Below are 23,182 nucleotides of genomic sequence, written 5' to 3'. Positions count from 1 at the left end.
GTGTGAGTGCGAGAGCACATGGGGAGAAAGCGCCTCCCACACTTGGAAGTGTTGACAGGGGCTGCATCGATGCACTCTGAATAGAGACAGCAGGTTGTGTGTTTCTGCCGCCAATGGCAGCACGGGCTGTGCTATTCTAGGAAGCTCCTTTTACCTTGTGATGCATTCTTTCAAGTCAGTCCATGTTGTCCAGCTCCAGATTCACGTCCTCACGTTCCCACCCTGAGATAGAACTCGCTGGGCTTTCCTTCTCTCCCCTTTCCAGGGGGAGTCGTAGAGCGCTAGTTTTCAAACTCTGGCTTTGGGGAACCCCAGGCGTTCTGAGCTGTGGGATGCTAGGAGAGAAATGATGAAGTTCGAGCCCTAACTTCATCAGGGTGGGACTAGAGGCTGCCTCCCTCTGCATACCAGCTCCGCGTGGTCATTGTTTTGTATTTTGAGTTCTACATGTGGTTTCATTAACAATAAGTTTGAAATGTACTGTTCTAAAAAGTAGAAGTAATAGATTCAGACTCTTAATTTGACGAGACCCTTTGGTTAAGTTGGGATCGATTTGCAAACTGGTTTTCATATTGTTGGTCCACATAAGAACATGTTTATTTCAATGATCTGGTAGGTCATCCAGCAAGAGAAAGAGGCTTAAGGGGAGAAAAATCCAGCCAGAATAACAACAGAAATGATAAGGATGAGATGGGCATGGAGAGGTATATATATAACATTCGCCATTGACTTATGTAATTAAGAGAGGATTTGGGAAAACAGTGTTATTATTTACAGATCTTTTTTCATTAATCTTACGCATTCATTGACAGCCATTTATTGAATACCCATTATGTTCCAAGCACTGTGCTCCATCCCGGACCCACAAAGATAGACATAGCTTGTAGACTCTGTTATTCAGGTAATCAGCATCCCAGATATTTTAACAGTCCCCCAACATTCCCCCTTCCCCTCTAGAATCAAAAGCGGCAGGGTCCTAACATTTACGGAATTCAACTGGCCTATACGTTTTTGAATCATGAAATTTTAATCTGTTTTCATTCAAACCACGTAGAAGAGAACTAATTAGATCGTAGAGCCTAACAGATTCCTCTACCCCCGCCCCCTACTTGGAGCACAGGTCCAATCAAATATTGCATTTCAAAAATACAGTCCATCTAGTCAATGTAATAAGAGCGTCAGCCATTATTATAGTTAGATTCCTTCCTCGGCATAGGTGTGCACTTACATTTATCCCGTATTTTATGCCGTTATCTCAGTTCACCTCATTTCAGGTATGATATATCAAGTATAATATATCAAGTATCAAAATATAGCAGAGGACTTTGAAGGATGGTAAGGACAGGAGACAATGAGATTCCCTCAGGTTTCAGTATCTGAAAATAACGTGGCATCTGTTATTACTTTGTACATTTATTTCCCCAAAGCCACCATAAGTAGATGGTTTTTGTTCTCCATATCCAAGTGTATTTACTTAAAGTTGAATGCGTAGGAGGCCATACATATGGTAATTTATGTAACATATATAAACCCATGTCAATTTGACATCTGATATTAATTTTGCACCTACTTGAAATGTCTGCCTTTTCATTTGATGGGTATCATCAAATAGTTGTTATGAGTCTTTCTTTTTAATCTCAAATGATTCGTGATTAGGTAGTCATCACTCATACATTAGGTGGTATGCAATAATATTATTAACCTTTGCCCTCCTATCAGGTGATTACGTTGATATTGCAATATTTCTTTCAAAAGTAACGTAGGGTGTTTTAATTCTCAGACTGAAATGCGCTCTAAGACTTTGGAGAATCTGTCCTCAGGGTTAAAATTATTTGAATGTAGTTCAGTGGGAAAGACCGTCTCAGAAATCGAATATGCGTCTGTTTCAAAACGTACCACAATATAGCACAAAGCAAGACCGAATTGAACTGTTCCGTCCGATATACTGACGCAACGTAGATTTGAAGCGCCGAGAAGCCTTTTAAAAATGGGATGTGCGCGTCCAAAAATAGCCTAAGTCAAACTGGTGAAGCAGAAACGCCCCCGAAGTGCATAGATGGAGTGATAGGTCATGTTAACGATCCTCCTTCTAATGAACGACGAAGATCCCAATTGTATATGTGGTTTCTGGTGTGCGCGTGTGCGTGCGCGTGTGCATGCGCACCCCACAGATACGCATAGAATATTGGACTAATCAGTGACGAGGAATTCTGGTAGAAGACATCATTGGCTCCAGTGGATGGCCGTGTCCATCTGCCCTGGGCGCAGGTAGGTGCATATTGAAAATGAGAATCTGGGCTTCCCAGTGATGCTCTTAGGCCCGCGGTGCATTGCACCGGTCGGGCGCGTGTGACATGTGACAGGTAATGATGGTGGTGGCGAGGAGCGGTGACAGTGAGATCGATAGCCTCTTATGGGAGAATGTAAAGCCACGTGTGAAGAATCTAGCTGTCCACGAGGGGAAAGGGAATGGTACTAAGAAGCTAAGGAAAGGGGTTTGTGAGGACAAATTCGAAGCCGAGTGCTTGCCATTCAGCCTCCACGCGTTTTCCTTGTTAGAGAGCTGAGGCTATTTTAAGTGAATGGAGAGGAAAATTTAAATTCTGTGGGAGCAGAGTGTGTCAGGTTTTATAAAGCAGAATAAGTCTAAACGCGGTAACATGTGCCTCTCTTCAGAGGGGTCGCCTGGAGAGCAGACTCCTTTCTGGAACTCGGGCAGAAATAATGGCACCGACCGCGCCGAAGCGCACGCTGTTTTTCAGGGTATGGATGTGGGTACTTAGTTCCTTCTTAGCCCCAAGCCGGACTCGGTGCTGCCACCCCGTCTGGCATCAAATCCCAAAACCAGCTTGGCTGCCCAGGAAGTACATGTGGCTGCAAAATTGTACCGTTGTGAGGGCCGTGGCGTTGCCATTTTTCTGAGACAATGAGAGGCGGGCTTGAAGCCTGCTACGAGGCCAAAGCCTTGTCAGCCAGTCCAGGGGGACACGCAGCTTGATGCAGGTAGGTGGCAGGAGAGCCAACAGTGACAACTTCAGACGACCGAGGCACTGTCTTACCAGTTCCATAAATTCTTACCGTACAAATCGCGTTCCGGGGTTCGAGCGCCCTGCCTCTACTGGGCTTCCAGAACAGATTCTACAGGTTGTGCTCATTTGGGTCTCACTCAGTCACTCAGTAGGCTGTGGGGTTGGGAATCCTGAAGGTTCAGTCTGAACTGCCAAGACCCCTGCCCAGGGCAAGAAGTGCATGCGAGAGACCAACCCATGTACAGATGAGTGACACAGAAGGGGCCCCCAAAAATATGAAGTAACTCCTATTGCCAGCAGTCTACATGCTCATCCTGACTCATTTTCCAGACCCCTATCCCTTACCTGCGCCTAGCTATTTGAAGGGATCCTAGAGATTTCTACTCAAATTCTTTATCCAGTGCTTGGGTCACCTCTGAATCCCCCGACCTTCCCTTCCCCCCCCCCCCACACACACCCTTGCTTTTAGCAATAGCAATTATGCAGCTAAATGGGGTCATGCTTTGACATCTAAATAGAAGAAACTTCAGCCCTTAATGATTTGAATTGGGAAGCTAGAAATGGAGGCAGATAGGCTAATTAAAAGGCACATGGACTATAGCAAGAAAAAGACGTGGGCCAGAACCAAGGCAATTGCCATTAGAGTTGGACAGATTTTGGATTAATTGGATCACAAGGTCCAGGAGAACTTGGTGTTGTCCTGGATGTGTGACTTAGAGAGAGGGAAGACAAAATGACGGGCCTGGGGTGTCAAGCCTTGGTCCCTTGACAAATGGAGATACCCTTCACAGAAAGACATCAGAAGGAAGACTTGGTTTACGATGTGAAATTTTGGTTCAAATACTGTGAGTCTGGGGTGCAAATGGACCACTGCCCTGCAGAGCTGATGCTGTGGAGGGAGGCCAAAATTTGAGAATCGTGTGAGTAGTACACAGAGCAGGTGAGACCACTAAGGGGATACAGGAAGAGAGGACAAGGAATTGAAGGTGGATTCCCCACGAATACCTGGCTTTATGGCAGAGGAAGAAAAGGGCAAAGAGGGACTAGGAAAGGGAGACAGGGAGCAGGGGTCACAAAAGTAAGAAGAGAACCAGGAAAGCGCCATGTAATGGAAACCAAGGGAAGAGAGAGGTTGGCCAATATTCTTAGACACTTCAAAAGCTCAAGGAGTGTGTGAGCTGAGACCAAACCATTGGACGTGGTGGTTAGAACTCCGTTCTCTCCCTTTATTGTGACCCCAGCGAGTCAAGACCATCACCACCACCAAGTCCTTAATAATGGTATACCAACCCCAGTGATCAGTGACTGAAAGAATTTGGAGAAGTGGTACAATTTTACTTTATCCATTTCTTCCCTCCACAAACCTTTACTGAACTTCATTATGCGCCAGGCACTGAGCAAGATGTTACCTCTCTGATGCCAACGGGAGCTATAATATTAGCGGTACCCTTCCCCTGCCTTCCAGCTAGGTCTTGATGTAATTATCAGTAGCTCCCCATTTCAGCCTCAGAAATGTCCTGATTTGGCCGATATATTGTATTTATTGCTTACGGCTTCTCAGACTCCTATAATTCTTTTTCCCTGAGCAAGGGCTTCTGGACTCAATTGGAATAGGACCCCCCCTGTGCGCCAAGTTGTCTGTGAATCATCACCATCTCTGTTGTCTTTACAACATGGGTCATGGGTTCCCAAACGTACGTCTTACCACATAGGCTGCGTGTTTCTGAGGCTCACCTGCCCCAGATCTACTATTCACATGTTACCTGCCAAGAATCCGTGACAGCCGTTCGGTTTGGATTGATCTTGATGATTCAGAGTAGGTCTGTCACTTACTCGCAGGAATAACTCCTGGTACAAACCAGCCTAGATCCGTTGTGCTTATTTTAGGACCGTAGGCATCTTTGCCAAATCCTATGGTGCGAAGAGTAAGTGAGGATAGCAGAATTGACTTGGCTAAACCAAAATTTCTCATGGAGAAGTGAGGATTAGGGTATTTTTAGCTGGTCAATAAAGAGTTAATTGTGTTAGCCAGAGGCACTTGGGAATCCAGGCTGTGCTTATTCCTCGGGTTTATAAATAACTTAAACCTATATTGGAGTTAATTAATTTGGATCCTTTCCACCTATGGTTTAGCTTCTTGAGGGAATAACTTGACCCTTCTTATACCCTATGTTTGTAGTTATAAAGAGAACTCCCAACGGAATGCATAAAAGCTCTCTTGGATTGTCTGAGTTTGGCTTCCTATATACCTCTACGGAGAAGTTCTAAGATGTCAGGCACAGCAAAAAATGTCAAAATACCTCTTCAGTTAGGGACACACATCTGCATTGTAGTATTCCTGGCTGGAGTTAGTTACGATTCTGGGTTTTTTTTTTATTATTGTTATTATTCCTTTTAAATGACTGACTTTCTTTTAAAAAACTTTTTTTAATGTTTTTTTATTTATTTTTGAGACAGAGACAGAGCATGAACGGGGGAGGGTCAGAGAGAGAGGGAGACACAGAATCTGCAACAGGCTCCAGGCTCTGAGCTGTCAGCACAGAGCACGACGCGGGGCTCGAACTCACGGACCACGAGATCATGACCTGAGCCGAAGTCGGACGCTTAACCGACGGAGCCACCCAGGGGCCCCTTAAATGACTGACTTTCTAAAGCAAGATTTAACCTGTGACTTGGTCACAGAATAGAGACCCCAAATTTTACTCTCTTTGTCTTTCTTTTCCCTGGAGAATATTTTAAATTTAAAAAAAAAATGTTTATTTTTGAGAGACGGAGAGAGGGAGAGAGAGAGAGAGAGAGAACAGGCGAGGGAGGGGCAGAGAGAGAGAGAGCATCTGAAGCAGGCTCCAGGCTCTGAGCTGTCAGCTCAGAGTCTGATGCAGGGCTCGAACCCACAAACCACGAGATCATGATCTGAGCTGAAGTCGGATGCTCAACCAACTGAGCCATCCAGGTGCCCCTCCCGGGAGAATGTTTTAAAGCAAAAGTATTGCACTGGGGACAAGAAGTCCGTTTCTCCACCTCTGAGGTTGTCCATGACTAAATAAGAAGTTGCAGGAGTTTTCTCGGTTGTCGGAATCCCAGAACGCAGGAACACTGAACAGTAGGAATACAAAAGCCCACCTGTCACGCTGACAGATCTTACTCGTAACACCTCTAAAAGGATCTGACAGCTTAGACTGCAGGTAAAGGCCTGTGAAGTGAGCGGAACAGACGAAAATGAATTGAGTCGTTTGATGTCACAATGCAAATGAAGTGTGACTTCATAGAAAGTACTCCTTCCCAATGCCATGTCCCTTGCGTCATCCAGTCTTCCCAGCCACTCAAGTGGATGCCATCCCTGAATATCATGACAGAATCTAGCCTCTTAGCCGGGATGGCAGTTTGTAGTGTTTTGTGGACCTCGTTTAAAAAAAAAAAAAAAATGCAATCCCTATGAATCGTTCATATCGTAAATGTGACTCCGTTTTATCCGGAGTTACGATAGAGCCATCCTGTCTTTTTCCAGAGCTACGAAATACATTGGATTTCACCATTTCTCCACGTTGGGAATTGGGTCCAGGACAGAGAGAAAGCTGTCGCTCTGAGCCATCTTCCCCTTCGGTCACAGCAATTGAGCACGAGAATAAGCCCACGCCTTCCTCCCGCACCAGCTCCAGGAAAGGATCGCAGTAATAGAGCTGCATTCTAGGGGCTCAGGACCCAACAGAGCAACTGCCGTGTATCGTGAGCACTTACCTTGTGGCAGTGATAGCACGTGTAAGCTTACAATATTTAATTTAATCCTGGCAACATCTCGATGAGCTAGTTCCTGTCATTATCGCAATTTTGCACATGAGGACCCGGAGAGACTTTCTAGTTATGTCAGCTCAACGGCTGTGACCTTGGACAGGGCCAGGATTCAAACCCAGGGGTTCTAGGCCAAAGTCCATGCTCCTTTCTCCACATAACACAGCTTCAGATGAAGTCTCAGGGCAGGATGAATTGCCCTGACTGAAGGCTCGCTGAAGCCCACAGGTTTATAGGTCAGTACATCTCGTGCGGTATTGATTGCCAGTTCGTTGGAACCCTTACTTTCACACCTATCAAGATTTTCCTGACACATGCATTAGCCCAGCTGTTTACAATCACAGGGATTTTGCTAGGCCCCCACCCGTACCCACTTACTCTCTGAGCCTTATACTCCGAGAAATGTGGCCTGCACCCTGAATTCTGAGCATCCATTTGTCACGAGCCAACTCCTCAGCCCTACTGGTAGACAGAGCTCTCCTTTTGTGCGTTTGCAGATGGAGGCATCTCGATCCGTATTCAGGGCATGGAAGAGTTTCCAGGGGCAGCCAGAACAAATTGCCACGAACTCCGTGGCTTAAGACAACAGAATTTCCTTCTCTTGTGTTGCCAGAGGCCAGTAACCCTTGTTGGCCAGGATACGCTCCCTCCAGAGGCTCTAGGGGAGAATGCGTTCCTTGCCTCTTCTGCCTTTTGGTGGCTCCAGGCATTCCTTGGCTTGTAACCGTCGGTCTCAAATATCCGTCTGCCTTTCCTTTGTAAGGACATTTGTGACTGGATTTAGTGCCCACCCAGATAATTCGTGATGATCTCATCTCACGGTCCTTAATATAATTACATCTGCAAAGACCCTTTTTCCAAATATGGTAACATTCACAGGTTCAGGGATTAGGATGGGGACATATACTCTGAGGGGTCACCATTCAACTCACTACAGGGGGCTCAACATCCCCCCCCCCCCACACACACACAGTGTCCTGAACCACAGGGAATCGGGCTGTCTAGGGCCAAATTGAGTCACTAGGATCCTGAGGATAGGAGGGTGGTTGCTGTCCCCGCCCACCTTTCTAAATACTGCCCCTCCCCCACTCTGACTTCCGGTCTGCAGGCTTTTCTGACACCCCATGGGATCAGCCGCAGGCCGGCTAGGTCCATTTGTCACGGAAAGAGGGCAGTTGAAGAGAGCCCGGGAAATCTGGAATCTGACCCGGAATCTGGGTTACAAGTTACTCCAATACTTCCTGGTGATGTGACCTTGGACAAGTTACTTTAACCTCTCTGAGGCTCAGTTCACTCACCCGCAAGACAGAAATGAGATGAAATCCATGTTGGTCAAAGGCTCCTGTAAGGGGAAAAATACCTTGGCTTTGGAGACCGAGAGCCATCAGTTGGTTTCCCGGTTCTGCCACCCACTCACCACGCAATTCGGGGCAAGACACTGAAACTGTCTACACCAAAGTTTCCTCATCCACAGCAGAGGGATAATGCCTCTTAACCTACAGAGAAGTTAGGATTTAATAATAAAATGGACAGAAAATATAGTCGGTGTCAGCGCACGTTTATTAACCGTATTGTTGTTGTCATTAGCAACAACTTAGACTGCCGGACCTATGTCACACATCCTGCCCTGCAGCAACGCAGAGTGCCCCTTGGTCCCCCCACAGAAATGGCTGGCCTAGGATGGGGAATATGGTATCACTGGGAAAAACTAGAAACACCACTCAACCTGTGCCCCTTCGAGTCAATTCCTTGGGATACAGTGAAGGCATCTTCACTCTTGGGTGAAATTGTATACATTTGCAGAGTTTAGAAAAGAACGGAGGAGGTGGGGGTGCCTTAACATTTTAAGGAGCACCCGTTTTAACTATGGTGAACATTGCAGCAAGACCACAGATCAAAGCCAATGTCTTTCCTGTCAAAATTCGTAGATTTTAAGTATGTCCCGGGGGTAAGTTGGGAAATGTAGACGGCTAACAAACGAGCCCTTTTTAATTGCATTTCACTTTTCTAGCCCGATGCGCATGGAGCTCTTCCTGTTTTACTGGCAAATTCCAATTTGGGCCATTAGAGTGGCAAAACCAGCTTGACCGTTCATAAATATCTTGCTTCATACAGAAACTAAAGTGTCGCTGCAGACACAATCAGACCACCCAGGGAGCCTTCCAGGACAACAATCTAGAAGGCCACATTAGCCTTCCTCCTTTGATTACAGCTAAACACACAACCGCTGCTAAATCTGTCAATGTCAGTTCAAATGTGGTGGCATGACCAATGGTAGAGGAAAAGGCTTTCCTTAAATAGAACAGCCAATTAACAGTGTGACGCATAAAGGGAAGGTCTTGCCATCATACTAAGCATTGGGTTCGGGAAGTGCCACTTTGGTCTCCCGCATGGGCAGATCCAGGTTATGAGGACCCATTCTTACGCTCTTTTATTCAAGAGACAGCGACCAAGTGCTTTGAAAAGCAGAGATTTTACTAAAGGCAGAGGACAAAGCCACAGAGATGTGAAAGCGCGCACACACACACACACACACGCACACACACAAAAGCAGTAGGCGGGTCAAGGTGCAGGATGAAAGGGTTGGCTCTTTGGGTCTTGACCCATTTGGGAAATGTTTTTTGAGGTAGATTCACCAGGACCGGGTGTTGGGTAGGATATACGGAGGGTATTGGGCGGGTGTGGAGGCGGGAAGGCTGTGAGGCTTCAGGCTTAGGAAACTGGTGTGGAGGCACAGTTTGGGTGTGCCCCAGCACACGTGGTCCGTGCGGCAAAATCTGGGCTGCCAGAGCCGATGTTCCTAAAGCTTCCGCGACCCCATCTGGCTGATTAAGGGCTGATTCAAATATCGGTTCACCGTTCCCCATTTAATTTCTTTTAAAACATTTTCACCACTTTAAAGAAACTAGTCAAAAATTGGGAAATTGTAAGCTAGTAAGCGAGCGGGGATTGGCAGTTTGGTTCAGAAGCTTCAGATTTCTGTCTCACAAAAGAAACATCAGATCCTTGGTTAATCATAAGGTTTTCCAAGAAAAAAGGGGAACGCCCAACCTTTTTTTTTTTTCAAAACTGCCTATTTGTTTCGTGTCTCGGTGCTAGTAGAATTGACGACGTGTTGCGACTTGAAAACTAACAGTTGATTATGGAATCTTAGTGTTAAGGAGGACCGTTTCGGCAACCTTAAGGCTCAGAGATCAGAGAGGTTACGTAGCTTGCCCAGGGTCACACAGCTAGTCAGCGGCAGATCTAGCTGGACCCAAACACAGAATGGTTTTTATTGCTTTTCTTTTGATCAGTGTTGCCTGCTGGCCTTGGTAGTGAATGGTGCTTGCCTGTGGCTAGGTGGTGAGGAGGGCAGTGGGAAGTGAGGCAAAGAGGGGGGCGGGGATTCTAACAAACTCTTGGAGGCATGAAGTTCTCTGGAAAGCAGTCCCCCAGGGAGGTCCCAGATTGGTGGACAGATTGACCCCTTCTTGGGAAGAAGCTGCCAAAGCCTTTTAATTTTCTGCAAGTAAAACAGTCTCCTCCTCAGGTACAGATACCGGGTGCATGTTGTGTGTTCATTCCTTTACCCTCTTCCCCAGCTAGGTTGTGTTTTTGTTTTGTTTTGTTTTTTTCTGGAAGGCGGAGACTGAAATGCCTCCCTGACTTTTCCCAAAGGACTTGTTGGTAAGAGGTAGGAAAAGGAGTTTGGATTTTATTCTAAGTCCGCTGGGTAGTCCCAGGAAGATTTTAAGAAACGAAGTGAAGGATTTGATTTCTTTTTTTAAAAAGGTTACTCTGGTGCCGAGCGGAGAATGGATGGCAAGGATTCGCAGAAGCTAAGAAAAACCATCAGAAGCAATTGCTCTAGGCCAAATGGGTATGATGGATCAGATCAGGATGGTAATCTTGGTGACGGATGGAAGTAGACAGAATCAGGATACATTTTTTGGAGGCAGAATAAGAAGGATTTTTGGAAGAATCGAAAGTGAGGGGAGGAAAAGAATAATGGGTTTTAGAGTTGTTATGAGAGCAACTGGGAGAACAGTTTTGCGGGAAGAATCATGAGTTTGGGTCCGAACACATTAGTTTTCAGGTGCCTATTAGACATCCATGTAGAGACGCCAAGGGGCACTTGGACGTATCAGGGGACGTGTAAGCTTGGGACACATCGGCACATAGGTAGCATTTAAAGCTATAGGACTGAATGAGGTCACTTAGGGTGAGAAGGATTAAAGGCTACCGAACAGACAGAGGAGAGGCCAGTGAGATAGAACTAAAACCGGGAGAGTGCAGCGTCCTGGAAGCCCAGGGAAAAACAGGGTTGTTGTTATTTTTATTTATTTCTTTTGAGAGAGAGTACACGTGCGCAAGTAGGGCAGGGGCAGAGAGAATCCCAAGCATTCTCTGCACCACCAGCACAGAGCCGGACACGGGGCTCAAACACACGAACCGCGAGATCATGACCTGAGCCGAAACCAAGAGTTTGGACGCCTAACTGACTGAGCCACCCAGGCGCTCCAAAGAGCAGACGCAAGAGTCAGCTGTGTCAAGACCTGCTTGCGGCCAAGCAAATCAAGAGCAGAGAAAGGACCACTGACTTTGATTACACGAAGGTCACTGATGACTTTGGCAAAAGCGATGTTTCTAGAGTGGCAGAGGCGGAAACTGGATTAGAGTGAATTGAGGAGGAAACCAGAGGCGAAGAGTGCGAATGGTAACTCTATACCACTTATGAAAGGGATCTTGTCGTGAACGGGAATGAAGGAATGCGGTGGCAGCATGAATGGAGCTGTGGGGTAAAAGGAATTTTTTCTTGACAGTAGGGGACAGCTAGGACCTGCCTGTGTGCTGATGAGGATGACGAGGTCGAAAGGGAGACACTGAAGATGCGAGAAAGAGAGGGACTAAATCAGAGGAGGGAGCCCCCAGAGAAGGCTGGAAGAGACGGGATGGATACTGAGCACAAGTGGAGGAGTTAGCCACCGACAGAAACAGGGACATTTCACCATAGTGCTCCTGCTTTATCAATGAAGTGAGGCCAGGACACCATCTGTGAGCGCAAGGTTGGATCTCGGACGTGCGTGTGGGTCTGAGAAGGAAGAGAAAGCTGTGAGATAGTTGTTTCGGAGAGTGGGAATGTGAATAGGAAAGCGAGTGTGGTAGGATGTTCTGGCAACATAGAGGGCTCGTTTGAAATTGATGACCATGATATTGACATGAAACCTGTCAACACAGCTGTGTGTTTTTTTCAGGCAGCATTTGGCTACTGAAATACAAGGAGGAAGTAGGCAGGGAGTAGAGTTGACTGAGGTTGGGACTTTGCAAGGCACAGGTAATAGAGGGAGAGAGAAATTAGGGTGTAAAGCTTTTTCACAAGAGAGTGAGTATAATGACGGCTGGTTGAATCTAAGGTCCGGACACAGTGAGACCATGAGGTAGCTGATGAGCTGTGAGAAGGCGGTGAGGTCAGGAACTTGCAGGTCTTAACGAAGTTAATTATTAGAATGAGATTACACTTGACCCTTGAACAACATGGGGTGGGGTAGCGGTGCCACGCTCCCTCCGTCGCAGGTGAAAATCCACATGTAACTTTTGACTCCCCCAAAACTTAACTACTGTTGACGGGAGGCCCTATCGATAACATAAACAGTCCATTAAGACACATTTTGTATATTCTATGTATTGTATACTGCATTCTTATGATAAAGTAAGCTAGGGAAAAGAAGATGTTAAGAAAACCCTAAGGAAGAGAAAATACATTTATAGTACTGTACTTATTTTATTTATTTTTTTTACATTTATTTATTTTTTTTATTTTTATTTTTTTAAAGTTTTTTTAATTTATTTTGGGGACAGAGAGAGACAGAGCATGAACGTGGGAGGGGCAGAGAGAGGGAGACACAGAATCGGAAACAGGCTCCAGGCTCTGAGCCATCAGCCCAGAGCCTGACGCGGGGCTCGAACTCCCGGACTGCGAGATCGTGACCTGGCTGAAGTCGGACGTTTAACCGACTGCGCCACCCAGGCGCCCCTACATTTATTTATTTTTGATAAAGAGAGACAGAGCACAAGTGGGGGAGGGACAGAGAGAGAAGCAGACACAGAATCCCAAGCAGGCTCCAGGCTCTGAGCTGTCAGCACAGAGCCCTATGCGGGGCTTGAACTCACAAACTGGGAGATCATGACCTGAGCCGAAGTCGGACGCTTAACCGACTGAGCCACCCAGGCGCCCCTGTACTGTATTTAGTTTTTAAAATCCGTGTATAAGCGGACCTGAGCAGTTCAATCCCATGCTATTCAAGGGTCAACTGTATTATGGTAGGTGAACTGGAAGGAAAAGAATTAGGCAGATAAAGAAGAACCCAAGGTGAGATTGAGGAGTAACCAGTGAGGTAGGAGGGGAAAGAGTGTTTCTGGAAGGAAGGAGCAGTCAACAGGTTGAGGCATCAAGTAAGACACGGACAGAAAGGTCAACGTAGAAGAACAAGACATTACTGTTAACCTTGACAAGAGCCATTTTAGTGAAGATAGGATCCATTGTGGTGGATTGAGAATTGGTTGAACAATAGGGAAGTTGACGTGTAGAAGTCAGAGGACCTTTTCAAAATGTTTGGTTGTGCGAGGAAACTTAAAGAAAAAAAAAGGATGGTAGTTAAGAGAGGAGTATGGAGTCTTAAATGAAGATCCAACGCTCGATTATGTTTTTTCACTGAAATTGCTATTGAGATCATTGTAGATTCATGTTGCAGTTGCAAGAAATAATACAGAGATTTTTTTTCCCCACAACCTGCCCAGCTTCCCCCATTGATAACATCCTACAGTAACACAGTACAGCATCCCAACCAGGACATGGACGCTGATATGAAACATCAATCCTACCCAGATTTCCCCAGCACCACTTGGACTCATCTGTGTGTACATATATTAAATGCTGTACAATTTTATCGCTTGTGTAAGTTATGTACGTGTCACCCCACATGGTTCCAACGCCACAGGAATCATCCCTCTTGTTGCTTTTATAACCAGCCATGTCCGTCACCACCCTGCATCCTTCTTGCCACCACGGCTCAGTCCCTAACCACCTGTAACCACTCATCTGTTTCTCTCCATAATTTTGTCCTTTTATTAACGCCCTGTCAGTGGAATCCACAGTATGTAACCTTTTGAAATTGCCTATTCTCATTCGCCCTACTCCCTGGAGATTCCCCCGTGTCTTGGGGGTATGAATAGTTTATTCCTTTTCATTGCTGAGTTCCATGATACCACAGTTTGCTTAACCATTCACCCATCGGAGGTGTTACCAGCGTTTAGCTCTTGTTCTTATTCTTACGGATAAAGCTGCTGTAAAGCTGCACGTGCAGGTTTTGTGTGCAAAGAGGTTTTTCATTTCTGTGGGGTGAATTGCCCAGGAGTACAATTACGGGATCGTATGGTAGCTGCATGTGTAACTTTTTAAGAAACTGCCCGACCACATTCCAAAGCCACTCACTGCACCATTTTACATTCCTGCCAGCAATAGATGAGCAATCCAGTGTGTTGGCATAGTCACCAGAATTCTGTGTTGACGTTATTCATTTTAGCCCTTCTGCTTGGTGTTTAGTGGTATCTTGCTGTGGTTTTAATTTGCATTTCCCGGATAGCTGATGATTTTGAGTATCTTTTCATGTGGTTGTCATCTGTGTATCCTCCTTGGTGGAATGTCTGTTCATGGCTTTTGCCCATTGTTTTTCATTGGGTTGTTGGATTTTTTTTTTTTTCCTGTTGAGGCTTGACAGTTTTCTATATATTCTAGATACTCTCGATCGTTTTTGTCAGATACGTGGTTTACAAATATTTTCTCCCAGACCGTCGTTTGTCTTTTCATTCTCTCCGCATGGCCTTTCTCAGAGAAGAGGTTTCCTTTAGTCCTTGAAAAATGTTGCATTACTTCCTGCTGTTCTCCATGGTTTCAGATGAGAACGCTGCCATCATTCAAACTGGTGTTTCTCTCTGGGTGGATGCATTGTTTCTTTTTGGCTGCTTTCAAGATTTCGGTGGATGCATTGTTTCTTTTTCGCTGCTTTCAAGATTTCTTCTTTGTCTTTATTTGTCAGAAATTTGGTTACGATTGGTCTCGGCTTGCATTTCTTTGGGTGTGTCGGACTGACAGTTCGCTCCGCTTCTGGAATCTGTAGGTCTCCATCGTTCCCCAAACTTGGGATGTTTTTAGCCCTTATTTCTTTTCAGCTCCACTTTTTCTCCTCTCCTTCTGGCATTTCCCATGTCGTCTGTCATCTTCACTCTACTGTTGATTCCATCCAACACGTTTTTTATTTATATTACTGTAGTTTTCCTTTCTATAGTGTCCATCTGGTGCTTCTTTATAATGTCTATTTCTTGCCAGAGCGTTTCTCTATTCTTCCATTTATTGCAAGAGGATTGGTATTTGCTGTTTAAGCATGTTTCTGGTGGCTGCTTCAAAATCCTTGTCACATAATTCCAATATCCAAGTCATCTCAGTATTGACGTTAGTTGATTATCTTTTGTTTTTCTCCCATTCAAGTTGTGATTTTCCTGGCTCTTGGTGTGACAGGTGTTTTTTGTTGTTGTTGTTGTTGTTTTTTTTTATCGTGTCCTGGACATTTTGGCTAATATGGTAGGAGACTCTGGGTCCTATTTCAATCTGCTGGTGTTGCCGGAGCGGGTAGAGGTTTTTCCAGGCCCACAGGGTTGAAGAAGCTTCCTGGAAGTCTGCTTGTCATGACGGGATGCCCCCTGCAGCTCCACCCACCGGCCCCCACATCCCTTGGCAGGGGAAAGGACCTCAGGTCCCTCTGTCCCCTTTATGGTGACAAAAGTGCTGATGGCACATGGTACTTGTTGAGGCAGGGTCGTCCTAGGCGGTGCTGCCTTGCCACCTGGTGTCTTTCAAAGCGGGAAGGAGTGGCAGGTGTGCGGGGACAAAGGGGCTTCTTGAGGCACGATGCCCCTTGCCGGCACTCTCTGGTGTTTCTCAGTGACGGAGGAGCGTGTTAGGGGAAGGAGAATGCTTCCTTTGCTGGTGCCACTGGGCTCCCCGGATGTTGTCAGAAGGATTACCATTTGCTCTGGGGAAGAAAGAAGCCTACCCGAGACGCGTTCTGTTGTTCAGCCCGGGAGCAGGAAATGCCGGGTCCGGGTCACCTTCGGTGGGGTAAGAGTGATCACGAGACACCGTGCACTGTGCCGTCCCTCCAGTCTCGGGATCCTAGTCCAGTTAGCCTTCCTTCTGTCACTTTTCGGAGTCCTCCTTTGCTCGCCTCTGGCATTATTCCCAAACTTTATAGTTGTACTTTGTACAGAGGAGCAGGGAGGGCTGGGTTTTAAATGCCAGCGAGGGGAAGCAGCTCGAGAGAGGACAGTCCGTGGTGTGAGGTCCCCCAAAAGGCTAAGAGAAAGGGATCAGAACGCAGATGAGAATGTCAGCATTAGCAAGAGGTGGGGAGGAGGAAAGGTGCAGATTCGGGTAAGTTTATACGTTGGGTAGCAGGAATTTGAGGAATTCTGATCCGATGGTCCTAATTATTTCTCCGTGAAACAGAGAGGCAGCATAAGGGCCCAGACCCTGGAGTTTGGCATCCATGGCCCTGAACCTCAGTTGTGCTTCTTACCAGCAGTGACACCTTTGCCAACTCACTTAATCCCACTGTGCCTCGGTTTCTCGTAAAAGGGAGATAATAATAGCATGCCTCCTCATAGGAATATGATGGTGACTGATTGAAATGAATTAATATTTGCGAAGTGCTGAGAATCAGGTATTACCTATGCGTGTGGTACCTAAAAACACAGGGTTCGTGTGAGTATTAAGTGAGAGAAGTTTGCTAAGCAAAGCATCCGATGAATGTTCCTGTGATTTCCATACCTCTTCTTTTCAGCCTGAGGCTGTTTCCTTGAAGTGAGACGTCATTGGCCGAAATTTGCCCACCTCCGCTCAGTCCTGTGCTTTCCGTAGAGAGGGACCAGGTGAGGGGAGGCGTAGGCCCGAGGACCCAGTCTGGGTAGGAACAGTTCTGGGTGGGGGGCAACCGAACTTCGAGATTCAGTTGGAGCATTTCCCTGGGAAGCTTTAGATGGGTGCCGTTCGCCCTGCAGTGACATAGGCAGCTCTCGGCCCTTCTTCTTTTCCTTCAGCCTGAGTGTTCCTCCAGGGTAGGCACCAGCAATAGGCCCACATTCCAACCTCTTTGCATCCCAACGTGCCCCCCCCCCCCCCCCCCGTGTGGCAACAGAAATCCTCTCCGAAGTAGCACTAGAAAGTCTCGGAGAAAACCATTGTTTTCAAGTGTCTAAAATCCGTTCGTAGGAGCAGTCGGCTACGTTAGTTGCGACACAAGGCATGGTTCTGTGTTTTCTGCCACCGTGGAGAATTAGGGCCTTTTCATCAGGATGAACAAGGAAAACAAAGAAGAAATAGGAGTGCCATCTTGTGGAGCGATCTATCATTGCCACTTGCGACTCGCAAAGTGAGAGAAGGGGATGGGGTGGAAGGGAGACTGGCTTTGAAAAAGTTCAGCCGGATGTCATGTCGATAAAACGTCCGACGCGCTGACCGTCGTTGGTGTGGAGATCTTTAGAGACAATGCTATAGATACCTCAAGGCACAATTACGTACCTGCCATAGAGGAAAATGAAGAAGAAAATATTTGCATGAGGAAATCCAGGACTTCCAACTTTGCCATGTTCTGGCCTTTCCAGTGGTAGGTGAGTAAAGCATCCGATGGTATTATTTTCTTCCTAGAAGTATCAACGTGCTTGCTACAAATTAATAAAGCATTTAAAGGACATGAAGAGTATGGTTAGCTCCAGAGCTGGTTGGTGTTGTCTGCGTTCTAGTGGGCCGAACTAAATGAAATTGACAGTCAACTATTTTGACAGAGACCAATGTTAATTTCATACGGATTGGCCTAATATTTCAAGTCGGTTTCCTTTCCAGTGCCTTCTGGACATCTGCTAGGTCCGGGTCCTGTGCCGGGCCCTGGAAGATACACAGACAAAACCTAGGCCTCGCCTACAAGTATCTCACCATTCAGGGGGGCAGGTGGACACTTAGGCAGCATGCCTCCTATTCCAGTCCTTTCTGTCCCATGCCGAGAGCGTTCGGTTAAGCCAAAATCTGTGGACCTCTGGCACTAAGCTATCTGGGTTTGAATGCTGGCTTTGCTCATTAGTGGCTGGATGACTGTGGGCAAGGTCCTAAATTTCCTTATACCTGTTTCCTCGTCTGTAAACGGGGCTCCTAGAACACCTACTTCGTATGACCGAAGTGACGACTACGTGACCTCATATGTACAAAGCACTTAGGAGAGCTCCTAGCACAGAGCAAGTGCTGTATAAGTTTCAGCTGCCAACATTACCTTCCGCTCTATTACCGCAGGGGAAGCAATGCAGGGGTGCTTGGTAGGGTAAGCTAAATGTCACTCTTTCTTCTCCCATCTTTGTATTTAACAGGAATTTACTTATTGAGGTCGTACTTTCCCCAGTTTCTGGGACTAGCTGGGGGAAAGCTGAATACAATAAAGGGTTAAGGGACGCCTGGCTGGCTCGGTCGGTAGAGCACGTGACTCTTTTATTTCCGGGTCGTGAGTTCAAACCCCCCTTTGGGCACAGAGCCTACTTTAAAAAAAGAATTTGAAAAAAGAAAGTTTAAAGGTGCGTCCCGTTGCCGGCATACGGTACTTTAAGTGTCTCTGGAGATACACGACTGCTGAATGCTCTGTGTCCTTAAGCTGTGGAATCATCCCTCCATGAAATATATTTTCTACTAAATTGCTTAAACCCCAACTACTTTCTGCACCACAGCAAAAGCATCCACAGCTAAGAAGTAAGGATGTAAAAGTTGGCTGCTACGGAACATGGACAGTCAAAATCTTCCTTTGGTTGTAGTTCCTTAGCCACCTAACAATGTAGTGCGGCATGGCTTTACAGAAAGTGAACGGGGTTCCTCATTTGATCGTTCAGTATTTCAAAGTTCTTAGGCTAGGGGGCATTTGTTCTTGAGATTTAATATTTCATACAGTGTCCATTTGGTCACGGAAACTCATCACCACACACTGTGGGTAGCATGGGCCATATGGGTGCACTAATTTCATGGTTCTGTTTGAATTCACTTGCCTCTTGGAATACCAATCCTTCTCTTAGTTTTATGGGGCAACTATCATCTGCCGGTACTGAGTCTCAGTCGATCACCTCTGTCATGTTTCGGGGAGACCAAGGAGCTAACAATTTGAGAAGTAACACCAGCTTAACGCAGGATCTGTTTGGAGTTAGAGTACTTCATGGAGTTTTAAAAGTTTTCAGAGCCAGTGACGAGTTAAATAGGTCACAGAGGTGAAAGCGAAACTGGCTTGCCCGAAACCATAAGTGGATCAACTTGTGGTAGAGCTTGAGTTTCTGATTTACAACCTGGCTATCAGAACACGCTTTTGAATAGAAAAGGAGACACAACCTCTACCCATCTTTCCTTCTCTGCCACTCACTAACAAAACTAGTAGGGTTTGCCCAGGGCCAGTGTGGGAACATGGTTGAAAACGGCATGGGCTTAAAGTACAGGATAAATAACGAAACTAAACAGCATCAGGGGCGCCTGGCTGGCTCAGTCGGTAGAGCACGTGACTGTTAATCTCACGGTCGTGAGTTCCAGCCCCGCGCTGGGCGTGGAACCTACTTAAAACTACACACGCGCACACACACACACACACACACAGCTAAACAGCATCAAAATTCTTTCTGGGTAAAATATTTGCTATTGTTGTGGGTGCCGTAATTTGAGGGCGCAAATCCAGCCTTGAGGGTGAAATGTAAGCTCTGGAACCCCCCTTTTCTCTCCTTCCTTTTCTTGTGTTGTAGCCCTCCTTTTTATTTACTAGAAGGAAGGAAGCTCACAGTAGGTGGCTCCAGATTTAGAAATAATACCAACGACAGAGATGAGAATTCCAATTTCTGGAACGTTTACTCTGTGTAGGTGCTTTAACTGTGTTATCACATGTAGTTCCTGCTAAAGCCTTAAGACAGAGGTATGTTTATTCTCTTCAGTGTAATATTCTAAAAGACTTCACTGTAAACAAAAGAAATACATTTATGTGTTCTCTAAAAGCAGAGAGAACAAAACAAAGTGAAGACACTCTCCACTTTAAACATGTCCTGTTATCACAGCCTCATCAGAATTCAGCGACCAAACCTTGATTTTTTTTTTAATGTTTATTTATTTTTGAGAGACAGTGAGCGAGGGAGGGGCAGAGAGAGAGGGAAACAGAGGATCCAAAGCGGGCTCCGCACTGTCAGCGCAGAGCCCGACGCGGGGCTCAAACCCACGACCCGTGAGAGCGTGACCTGAACCGAGGTCAGACGCTTAACCACTTGCCCCTCCGAGGGGCCCCAGACCTTGATGTTCTAAATCCTTCTGAACTGACTTTGTTCCCTTCCTTTCTGAGAGGAAAGCTTCTTTCTCTTAAAGTATCATGGCAGTATCCTTTCCCCTTGTGTACTCCATCCTGCATGTCAGGGAAGGTGTTCGGAGGGTGTTCTCATGTGTATCCACTAATTACTGCCCCAAATACCCTGTACCTTTTCCAGGAGGTTCAGTACCAGGAAAATCTGACTTCTCTATTCTAGCTGTTAATACAAAGAGGCATCGTGTGTATGGTTGCCAGGTTTGGCAAATAAAAACAGAGAACGCCCAGTTAAATTTGAATTTCCGATTAACAGCAGCAACAGCAAAAAAAAATTTTTTTAGTATAAGTATGCCCCAAACAGTGCCTGGGACATACTTATGCTTAAAAAAAAAAAAATCATTGTTGTATGAAATTCACATTTAGCTGGGCAGCCCACGCTTTTCTCTGGCAATCCTGATTGCTATTTCTAATGTCCAAATTACATAAATGCAATCCGGCAGTAAGGCCAATTTTAACTTGTTTCTTTATAGTGGGAATCCTACGGAATGAGCTCCTCCTCCCGGGAGACAAGTGAGCAGCAGACGTCCGATTTGGTGAATGGGCCATCAGCCGAGTACAACCAACTTCTGTAGCAATTGAAGCAAGCGAAAGGAAGCACGCGAATTCTATTCGGGCTTGCACGGAAGTGTCTCTTCACTTACTTTACACTTGTAGTGTTTCAGGCCTGAAAGGGCAGTGGAGGTCAGTCTGTGCAACATTCCCTCCAAAAGCCCACACCCCAGCCTGGAACCCCGTTCTTTCGTTCCAGGGTTGCCGGCCAAAAGGCTTCCAGGCCAGAGGGGCCACGTGGAGCCGAAGCGCCGCCCAGACCCAGCTTCCCGAGCCTCGCACCTAGTGGAAAGGGCGCCCCCACCCACCCACACAGACACTCACGTGTGCCTCCCTCTTGGCGAATCACGCACCCCCGGGCGAAACCTGCTAAGAGCAGGTGCCTTTTTAAAAAAATAATTTGCGTGGAGACCCCAGACCGTTTGGGCCTGGCTCACACGCCCATTTCACACTTATTGGCAAAGCCGTCGCTGAGAGCCAGGCACTGTGCTAAGCTGGGAACACACAGATGAATTGGGCATGGTCCCTTCTGGGTCCTTTCCTTCATGCAGAGTCTGGCGGGGGGCAGACAAGTACTACAAAGATCACTACGAAATGTGCCGGGAAGCAGGGTGTGCACAGGGCACGACGAGAGCGCAGAGGAGAGGAAGCTGTTCCATCCCGGCGGTGTGAGCTCAGAGGCGTCCTCAGAGAAGTTGGAGCTTGCACAGAATCTAGATGGAAGAACGGGGTTAGCGAGGCCGGAGTGGGTTGAGGGGAGAAGAGGCATTCCAGGCAGAGGCCGGGGTGGCACGAGTGAATTCGCGGAGGTGTGAAACTGAATGCCATGCTTTGGAAACCTCTGGATACTCACTGCAGCTGAGTGAGTGTGGGGAGATCAGGAAATGGCAAATCAGGAAGGGTCTTTATAGGGGCGGCTGGGTGGCTTGGTCGGTTGAGCGTCTGACTTCGGCTCAGGTCGTGATATCGTGGTTCACAGGTTGGAGCCCCACATTGGGCTCTGTGCTGACAGCTCAGAGCCTGGAGCCCGCTTTGGATTCTGTGTCTCCCTCTCTCCCTGCCCCTCCCCTGCTCATGCTCTCTCTGTCTCTCTCTCAAAAATAGATAAACGTTAAAAAATGAAAAAGAAAAAAAGGAATGGTCTCCACAAAAAGAATGCATTTGGAAAGCTCTGGGTTAGGCAGTGCCCTGTGGGGTAGTTTCGTTCCCTGCTGTATTTCCCCCAGTGTCTAGAATAGTGACCGGCAAGTGCTAAGCGCTCAGTGTATATATAATTAGGTGAACGAGTGAACAAGCGAGCAAGTGAATGGCAGGACTTTGTCAGGGCCTTTAACAGGCCAGTGTAAGTTACAGATCTCAAGAGGCAGACAGTTTGCCGAACCTCCACTTTATTTGGCCACATAATTGTTTTCTTTCACTGAATAATACATTTTCAAAGACCACTGTTTTCTGGAACACGTTTGGGGAGGTCATGTTCTCCAGGAGAGATGCAGATGAATAACTCCGTGAATGAATAAGTAAGAGAAGTCCAGGCTGAGAGTTTCGGGATGACACTTGGGTAAAATGCTCGGCTCTCTCTGTATGTTCTCCCCGTAACTGAATGATTGTTGGCAGGTGGGCAGCATGGGAGGGCCAGACTCCGGGTTAGCTGGGCCCAGTCCCAGGGGGCTTTGCAAGACCTTTGTGGGGAAAATAATTTATAGTCACTTTGTCCTTTCTTTCCTTCATTTACAAGCCCAGATGGTCCCCCAACTAGTCAGGAAAATATTCAGCTTCCCTATGGGCCAAGATCGTTAAGGGGCATGATAACGCTCCAGATAATAACGACATTTATCAACCGCTAACTTTACATCTGGAATTGTCTGCATTTTTATCTCATTGATTTTCCAAGATCGTTAAGGGGCATGATAACGCTACAATAATAATGACTTATTGAGTGTTTACTCTGTGCCAGGCAGTGGGGTAAGTACACTTTACGTAACATTATCTTTATTAATACGCCTCACAACCTGATCCATTTCTAACAAAACCGAACCACGCCGAGGTTGAGGAACTTGTGCAAAGTCACGCAGCCAGTAAGCGGCAGAGCAAGGACTTGAACCGAAAAAAAGTTACTCCTCCCTGCATCCACACGCACGTACCTTCAAGAAAACACTCGTGACCCCAGCGATCGCTACACAATAGGATCTACTTGTGACTACTTGCCAGGTAGCCAAGGACTGAGCGTGTATCATCGCTATGTAAGTGACAGATCGAGCCTGTTGCCGGTGTTGCTGGATGAGAAGAGTCGGCTGACTCGCATTCAACACTGACTCGTAACTGGCAGCTGATACAGAGTGGTGACTACCACAGCATGACACA

The 23,182-nt window shown here is 46.6% G+C and overlaps 1 protein-coding gene and 1 non-coding gene across 4 annotated transcripts in view; both read left to right on the top strand.

Moving 5' to 3' along the window:
* Positions 1 to 23,182, top strand: part of FGF13 (fibroblast growth factor 13) — a 445,889-nt gene that overhangs the window by 300,886 nt on the left and 121,821 nt on the right. The gene's annotated exons all lie outside the window — the stretch shown is intronic.
* TRNAN-GUU (transfer RNA asparagine (anticodon GUU)) lies at positions 19,403 to 19,475 on the top strand. The gene has a single exon. It is a non-coding gene; the product is annotated as a tRNA-Asn (tRNA).

The sequence above is a fragment of the Prionailurus viverrinus genome, chromosome X, assembly GCF_022837055.1.
Source record: "Prionailurus viverrinus isolate Anna chromosome X, UM_Priviv_1.0, whole genome shotgun sequence".
Lineage (NCBI taxonomy): Eukaryota > Metazoa > Chordata > Mammalia > Carnivora > Felidae > Prionailurus > Prionailurus viverrinus.
The sequence above is the reverse complement of the archived record's forward strand: the minus strand, read 5'-3'. Positions and strand labels throughout refer to the sequence as shown.